A 7841-nucleotide genomic window follows, 5' to 3' on the forward strand; every position below is an offset into this window, starting at 1 on the left:
CGTGGCTTCTCACCGCCTGACTCAAAGTTCTTCAGAGAGGTCCTTCACTTTTTCAAACTCCATCCTCAGGACATCGTGCCCAATTCCATATCCAATATTTGCAACTTCCAAGTGGTTTGTGAGGTGTATCTTCAGCAAGAGCCGCCGTAGAGCTGTTTAGAGAATACTTTTATCTGAGCTGGCAGAACGAGTGCACCAACGGCCTTAGCTTAGAGCTTGGAGGCATCTCAATTCAGCGCCGGCAGGGTGCTGTCTTCCCTCTCATAGTCTTACCAAGTCACCCAAAGGACTGGAATCAAACTTGGTTCTACTGTCAGGACATCTCACCAGCAAATGAGAAGCCACTGCCGGGTTACCGCCCCAATCGTCTTGACTCCAAGTTCACGCTTCCGGATAATCTCATCGTTGCTGAACGCAAGAGATTGATGGCATCCATCAAAAAGATCAATGGTCTGTTAGGGAACGGGTAGACTGGAGTTGATCTGACCCGCTGCTGGATCTCATGGCAGGTTATTCCTTTAAGCCATCGATCAAAGTTGATGTATGAATATGGTGGAAGCCCGGACGACTCTCTTCGTCATAGCCCAGTTCAACTAACTGAAGAAGACATTGTCTCAATGTCAAACCTTTTGGTGAATGGGAAATATGAAGACTGCAGTATTGTTGGGCTAAATCCCTTCTGTAAGCTTAACCCGGTGCCAGAAGTAAGGATATTCTGATCTCTTTTCCTTTGTATTTTGCCCGGCCGTATTGTTTAGCACTGATCTTTCATCTTGTCTTCGCCTGTCTGCAGGCCAACTCTGACTTTTGGAAAGTGAAATATGACCATGAAGCCGCCAAGAAAGCGAAAGTTGCCGCCATGAATGCCAAGAAAACAAACCGTAAGTAGAAGAAGAACAAGAAAAGCACTGCTGAAGATTTGATGAAGCTTGATGACACATCTGATTCGGAGGTAGCCCTTGATTCCCTTGGCCAATTTTTTAACAATCTTATTGACACTGATCCTTACCAGGATGACACTAGGGCTAGTCAGGCCCGTGAAGCAGAGGTAACTATGATTTCCTCCGACTCAGAGCCCTTACCAAGACACAAAGTTCGACGAGTGATCCGTAAAGTAAGGTTTTCTAACCCTTTAGCTCACTTGGATCCCAACTTTCGTTTGAAAAAGCAGCAACATGAAAGCCGCCGTCAAGTTGGGATTGAAGATGAACCGACTGCTGTTCTTCAACAAACCCCTCGTAAACGTCCGAACGAGGTTTACTTATTTTTGCCTTTAACTCTGTTTAATGTTTCCTTCTCCTTGTATTTATTTTAATTCTCTTTTTTATCCTTCCAGGAGGTGTCTCGCTCTTCTGGCGATTCATCGCATACGCAATTCCTGGATTTCAAGACTGCCCCTAAGTAATTAGAAATCCTCCTTTCTTTCGGGTTGTTCAATTGTACCTTTATACTGACAATCCTGCACCCTTTTTTCTTAGTGGTCAAGCTAAATCCAAAAAAGCAAAGGCAGCTAAGCTGGTGGAAGACCCGCCGGTGCTGGCATCTGACCCGGCTAGGCTGCCTTCTCCATTAGCTGACTCTCGAGAAGACCCTCCTGTTGACACCGAAGCAAATCCTACTAAGCCGTCATTTGAGGAAACCTCTGTGAATTCTTCTACAACCGGACCATCAAGCTCAGCCAATCCGCCGTCTCCGCCTGCACAAGATGTTCAAATTACCGGGAGCCGCTTTATTGAGCCGGGGAACCCAACCATGCTGGCTCGGTGTACAGCAAAACAAGAGGCATTGGAGAGGAAAACAGTTTGCTTTGACGTTGCCAACTATGACCGTCTCAATGCGAATGATATTTTGTCCGTCTATCTTAATCATGTACACTCCAGCCATGATTCTGAGATTGAGATGGTCAAGCAGCTGCAGTTAAAATATGAGGTACGTTTTTTCGGCTTATCTATATTCCTTCAGCCCACAAGTCTTCAGATTATGAGAGAACCGGAATAACCTGTAGACTTTAAAATATAGGCAGAAACCTTTACCTTTAAATCTTTTCTTGATTTTAATAGAGCAAAGCCCCACCTGTAGTCCCCAAGGTCCGGCTCATTTTAATCATAAATTAACCAATACTTTAAATTGTTTTGAGACCGTATGTCGTGGATCTAAGACTGACAGTAGAATGAGGGGTAGGTATGAGGAGGCAAGATCCTAGCTATGGAGTAGTTGTACACACGAGTTTTACGAGTTCAGGCCCTTCTCGGAGAAAGTAACAGCCCTACGTCTCGGTGCCCAGAGGCGATCGACTGGATTATATGTGTGTGTGAGTTTACAAAAAAGTGTGAATCCTTGTCCCAGAGGAGGGGGGTGGCTTATATAGAGTGCGCCAGGACCCCAGCTCCCCTCCGTTACTCAGGGTTCAATGCTCATAAACGAAAGGCGTTACTGGTAACGTCTATAGTAAAATGTCATAAATGCTCATAATGCTATGGTTTAAGTCCTAACCGTTGCATAGTGGAGGATTCCTCATCTTCTGGTGGTCGAGTGTCTTTAAGGTGGTCGAGTGAGCGCATCTCCGCGGTCGAGTGGATGATGATTTCTCTTCGACTGCTTCTAATTCTTTGTAAAGATGTCCTTGGGGAGGGTATGCTGGACAGGTCCATGACCCTACCCTAGGTACATAGCTTCATCATTAGCCCCCGAATGGATCAGGGTTTGAGTGAGGAAGGGGTTGAGAACACTTCCGACCCACTCTTTGCGCTATGATTATGCCTTGTCCTGAAACAATGAGTTGAGGAGATGACGTTGACTCCTTTCTCAATCGCCTTGGTCCATTCTTGGTTGTTGTCGAGTGAACTTTCATGGTGGAATTCCGAATGATGATGTAGAGGGTGTTTGTCTTCAGTCTGACAGGTTGTTCTGCTCTCCGCGGATCTCGCGGGATTCAAATTTTGGGAAGTGCGCCAGACGGGAGGAACCGAGGTTATCGGGACGGATTAGGCAAGTCTCCTCGATCCCCGCGCCACCTTTTTCGCCATGTACTGCGTGCGCGACTGTTGCGGGATTTGTTTAGATGGCTTGGGTCCACCAGTCAGCCAATCGGTGGAAGGCCTTATAAAAGGTCTTGGGCCAGGCCTCTGCTCGCACGCTCCCATTCTCTCTTCTCTTTCTCCTGATCTCTCCGCCACTCTCGTTTCCGCCTCATCGCCGGACCTCCGCTCGAGCTCGATCCGCCACCATGGGGAAGGATAAGACAGCAGCGCTAGAACGCGCAAAGAAGGCGACCGCGAAGGCGAAGGGCAAGCGGACCAGTTGGGGCGGATCCTCGTCGAGGTCCGGCCTGCCGGCGGGCTGGATCCAGGGCGACTGGATCCGCTCGACAATCATGCAGGACGACCTCAACGACCTGGTGGAGGGGGGATTGATCCCCCACAAGTCGGCCCGGCTCCCGGGGGACGAAACCAAGCCGCAGCCCAGAGAGGGTGAGTGTGTCCTCCTAGCAACCCACGTAGATCGCGGATTCTCACTGCCTCCCCACCCTTTCTTCTGGGTTTTTTTGAACTTCTTTGGGGCTCAACTCCACCATTTCACTCCGAACACCATAGTCTATCTGGCCGCTTTCGTGTCCATGTGCGAAAACTTCTTGGGCTGTCGACCGCACCGGGGGCTTTCAAACACATATTCACTTGCCGTTCCCAGTCAGTCAAAAAGGCCAAGTCGAGTGATGAGAGGACGCGGGTGATCCAGATGTGCGGTGGTCTGGGGATCCATATGAGGAGCAAAAGTACTTTCCCAGCGATGATCCTTCCTGACTCGGTCCGAGGCTGGTAGTCGACTTGGTTTTACTGCAAGGATCAGCCAACCCCTGGCCAGTCGACTGGACTTCCTCCTTTTTCCTTGGATCGAGTGGAGAAGCCTGCTCCCTTGAAGGTAGTTCCATAAGAGAAGGCGCAGGTCAAGGAGCTGGTTGAACGGGTCGTCCAGTTTGTCCACGACGAAGTGACCGGGATGGATCTGCTGGAGGTCTTTATCGGTCGACACATCCAACCTCTTCAGGCGTGCGATCATCCGATGTGGATGTACTCTGGGCTCGAGGATACCACTCGGATCCACCCGGAGGAGGCTAGCGAGGATATCTTGGAGAACTGTTTGAGGGGAATCACTGGCAACAAAGACAACCCTCGGGGATCCAGGAGGGTGATTCCATTCGACAACTCGCGCCAGGCGGAGCAGGTATATTTCTGTTTTATCAAGTATCTTTCCGATTCACCACGTGATGTCCCGTTTGTGGTCAACTGAATGTCTTTTGATTGTTATCCTTTCAGGACCTCATTGAAATGTACTCGATGCCCAACGGAGTGCAGGACCCCGGCGCTGAAGAAGAAGGGAGCGAGGGCGAGAGCAGCGAGGAGCATTCGGAAGCCGAGGAGGACAAGGAGAGCGATGAGTCGACCGATGAGGAAGAAGTCGACTCGCCTCCTCGCAGGGAGAGGAGGTCCAAGCACACTCATGACCCAACATGCGCTCTGGACTTGGTGGCTGTGCCGATCGGGCAATCCTCGAAGCACCCCAGGACGTCTTCCCCGATGCCGACTGAGAAGCCTCCAAAGCACTCCAAGGTCACGCCGCTTCCAGCACCGAAAGTGCCGAAAGCCATCTCTTCCAAACCGCCCAAAGCTTTGCCTCGGATCAAAGTGACCGTTCCTACTATCTCTAGGTAACCATCTGACTTGTCCTTTATGTGGATTCGATTAACTGGGTGTAACCGATTGAATGCGGGCCTTTGCAGTGCCGCTACGTTAGGGACCTCTTCATACCAGTACCGGGACGAGGAAATGGAGGATGCGGTAACCTCTAACCCAGGTATGAACCCTTGCGATTTCGATTCTTGATCCTTTTAGGGTCGAGTGGTTCACTTGGGGTCGAATGTTCTATCTTGCAGCTCCACCCAATATCATTGACCTTCCGGACAACGACGAAGATGTGGCTCCTAATCCTAGAAAGAGCAAGAAGGTAACAACTGGCAGGGTGGCTCGGCAAGAACCAACTGCAACGCTTCCCATCTGTCAAGCTGAAGATGCGGGGAGGGCCTCTGTGACGTTCACTGCACCCTTGCCGAGTGGTCATCCCACGCGGTCGACCGCGCCTATGGTTCCTTCAACTATCCAACTCCACACCACGGAGCCTCAAGAAGCCGCACCTGGGTCGTCTGCACATTTTTTCACCAGCTACCCCGTCCCAGACAACCAGTCGGAAGTGGCTGCAGAAGCCATCCGACAGGCTGATATGATGATGGAGCGGGTGAAGATAGTGCATGAGAGCAGTCAGGCTGCCTACGACGCTGGTGCCGCCCTTCGGGCCAACCTCCAGGTGAGTAGACTTTCTCACTGTTTTTGCTCTCGAAAAATCTTCTTCTGCACAATCTCCTGTTGTTCGCGTTGAATTAGAGCACCCACTGGGTGTTGCTGTCGTTTTTGGTAGTTTCGCTCTTCCACTCAGTCTGGGCGAGTGGGATCAGAACCGGTGGGCGCACGCCAAGTGCACCCACTGGGTGTAGTCCCCGAGACCGCGGTCGACTGCTGGCAGTCGACTGTGGTATGAGTTCTTCTTTCTTGACGGTGCAATTGTTCTTTCTCTCTCTTTTTTTACTCCTTGCACTCGACTCCGGCGGGCCGGTCGAGTGGGACCAGAACAGGTGGGGGCACGCCATGTGCACCCACTGGGTGTAGTCCCCGAGACCGCGGTCGACTGCTAGCAGTCGACTGGGGTCTGAACAGCTTGTTATCCACTTCTTTAGGTTTTATTCACTCGAAAATGAACTGCCTTTTAACCTATCGATTGATCTGTCTCTTGCCTCCTCCAGAAGTCTTGTACTCTTATCTCCAAGTTTGCCGAACTCGAAGAGAAGCAGAGGCAACTCAACTTAGACTTGGAATAGGCTCAGCAAAATCTGAAAAAAGCTCAAGACGAGGCCGCTGGTATGGAATGTAACTGATTGCCGACTGAACTTCAATATATCTCTTTGATCTCTTTTTTGAATCGATTATTTCTTTTGCAGAGAAAATGAAGTTGGCTCTGGACAAGAAGGACTCGGACCTCGCCGCCGCGCAAAAGCAGCCCAAGACAAAACCGTTCTTGCAGACAAGAAGCTTGCTTCAGTCGAAACGCTTGAAGGAGAGGTGACTAGACTGACATCTTGTCTTAATGAAGCTAACCACGAAGTGACCAGCCTGAAGAAGGATAAGGTCGTCCTGCACGAAAAGTTGGAGTCTGCGATCCGCAATAGGAACGACACAGAAGCTTATCTGAGGACCCTCGCCAAGAAGCTTTATCTCGTGCTGCGAGGTATTTCTTTTAATCCGACTGTGTTGATGCTTGCCATCGGATTTTGCTCGGTTGATTGAACTGACTTTTGGCTACAGAACTTTGTCAAGACTTTAACGAAGAAACTGGAAGGGTCGAGACGGGTCTGGACCCTATCGCTTCCCCGGTCTGCGATGAAACGGCGATGAACGTGCTCCGACTAGAGTCCCGTATCGCCAGCGCCACAAGCTACCTCGCATGCCTCAAGGAGGTTGTCTCTCGAATCGACTCGACGCTTTGGCCGGCGGCAACGCTTCAGAATGATCTGGAATCTCTGATGACTCGACTAAATGAGATCCCTGACCGAGCGCAAGAATGGAAGAAATCCTCCGCTCGGTGTGGTGCTGATGTGGCGCTGTCCCTGGTGCGAGTCTATTGCAAGGAGGCTCGTGAAGACAAGCTGGCTGCGATCAAAGTCGCTAACACAAAAAAGCATGACTTCCAGTCCTTCATGGAGACTTTCCTTGTTGCCGCTACTCGGATCGCTGACGGGATCGATCTGGACTCGTTCGTGGAGCCTGCCAGCCCTCCTTCGGCTGAGTGAACAATCTTATGAAACTTGGATACGCTTTAAATTTTCCTCGGAATGCCGAGTGGTTTCTGTAACCGTTAAACTCCTTCGGGCTTGGTGCCCGAGTACCTTTGATTCGCTGCTTGGAAACTTTTAGTATTTATATGAATTTGGTTTATACCTGAATGTGCTTGTGTTTACCTTTGGATGGACTTTGCTTGCTGCACCTCTTCGTCCTTGCGGATAGGGATGGAGCGGACGTTGTATTTGTGCCGCAGATCCTAAGGAGAAGGTGGCAGTCGACCTGCACCTCGTCGTCCTTGCGGATAAGGATGGAGCGGACGTTGTATTTGTGCCGCAGCTCCGAAGGAGAAGGTTGCAGTCAACCTGCACCTCGTCGTCCTTGCGGATAAGGATGGAGAGGACGTTGTATTTGTGCCGCAGCTCCGAAGGAGAAGGTTGCAGTCATCCTGCACCTCGTCGTCCTTGCGGATGGGGGTGGAGCAGACGTTGTATTTGTGCCGCAGCTCCGAAGGAGAAGGTTGCAGTTGACCTGCAGCTCGTCGTCCTTGCGGATAGGAATGGGTCTTAAACTTAGGTGAGTACTGGACTGCAGCTAAGCCCCCGAGTGGGAGGATTTCTCTCCAGTCGGTAGGATTTTTCCAAACTTAGGCAAGTGCTGGACTGCCGTTAAGCCTCTTAGTGAGAGAACTTAGGTCAGTGCTCGACTGCAGCTAAGCCTCCGAGTGGGAGGACTGCTATCCACTTGGTAGGGTTTTTTTCAAACTTAGGCGAGTGCTGGACAGCCGTTAAGCCCCTTAGTGAGAGAACTTAGGAGAGTGCTTGACTGCAGCTAAGCCCCCGAGTGGGAGGACTGCTCTCCACTCGGTAGGGTTTTTTCAAACTTAGGCGAGTGCTGGACTGCCGTTAAGCCCCTTAGTGAGAGAACTTAGGCGAGTGCTCGACTGCAGCTAAGCCC

The sequence above is a fragment of the Triticum aestivum genome, chromosome 4A (assembly GCF_018294505.1).
Source record: "Triticum aestivum cultivar Chinese Spring chromosome 4A, IWGSC CS RefSeq v2.1, whole genome shotgun sequence".
Taxonomy (NCBI): domain Eukaryota; kingdom Viridiplantae; phylum Streptophyta; class Magnoliopsida; order Poales; family Poaceae; genus Triticum; species Triticum aestivum.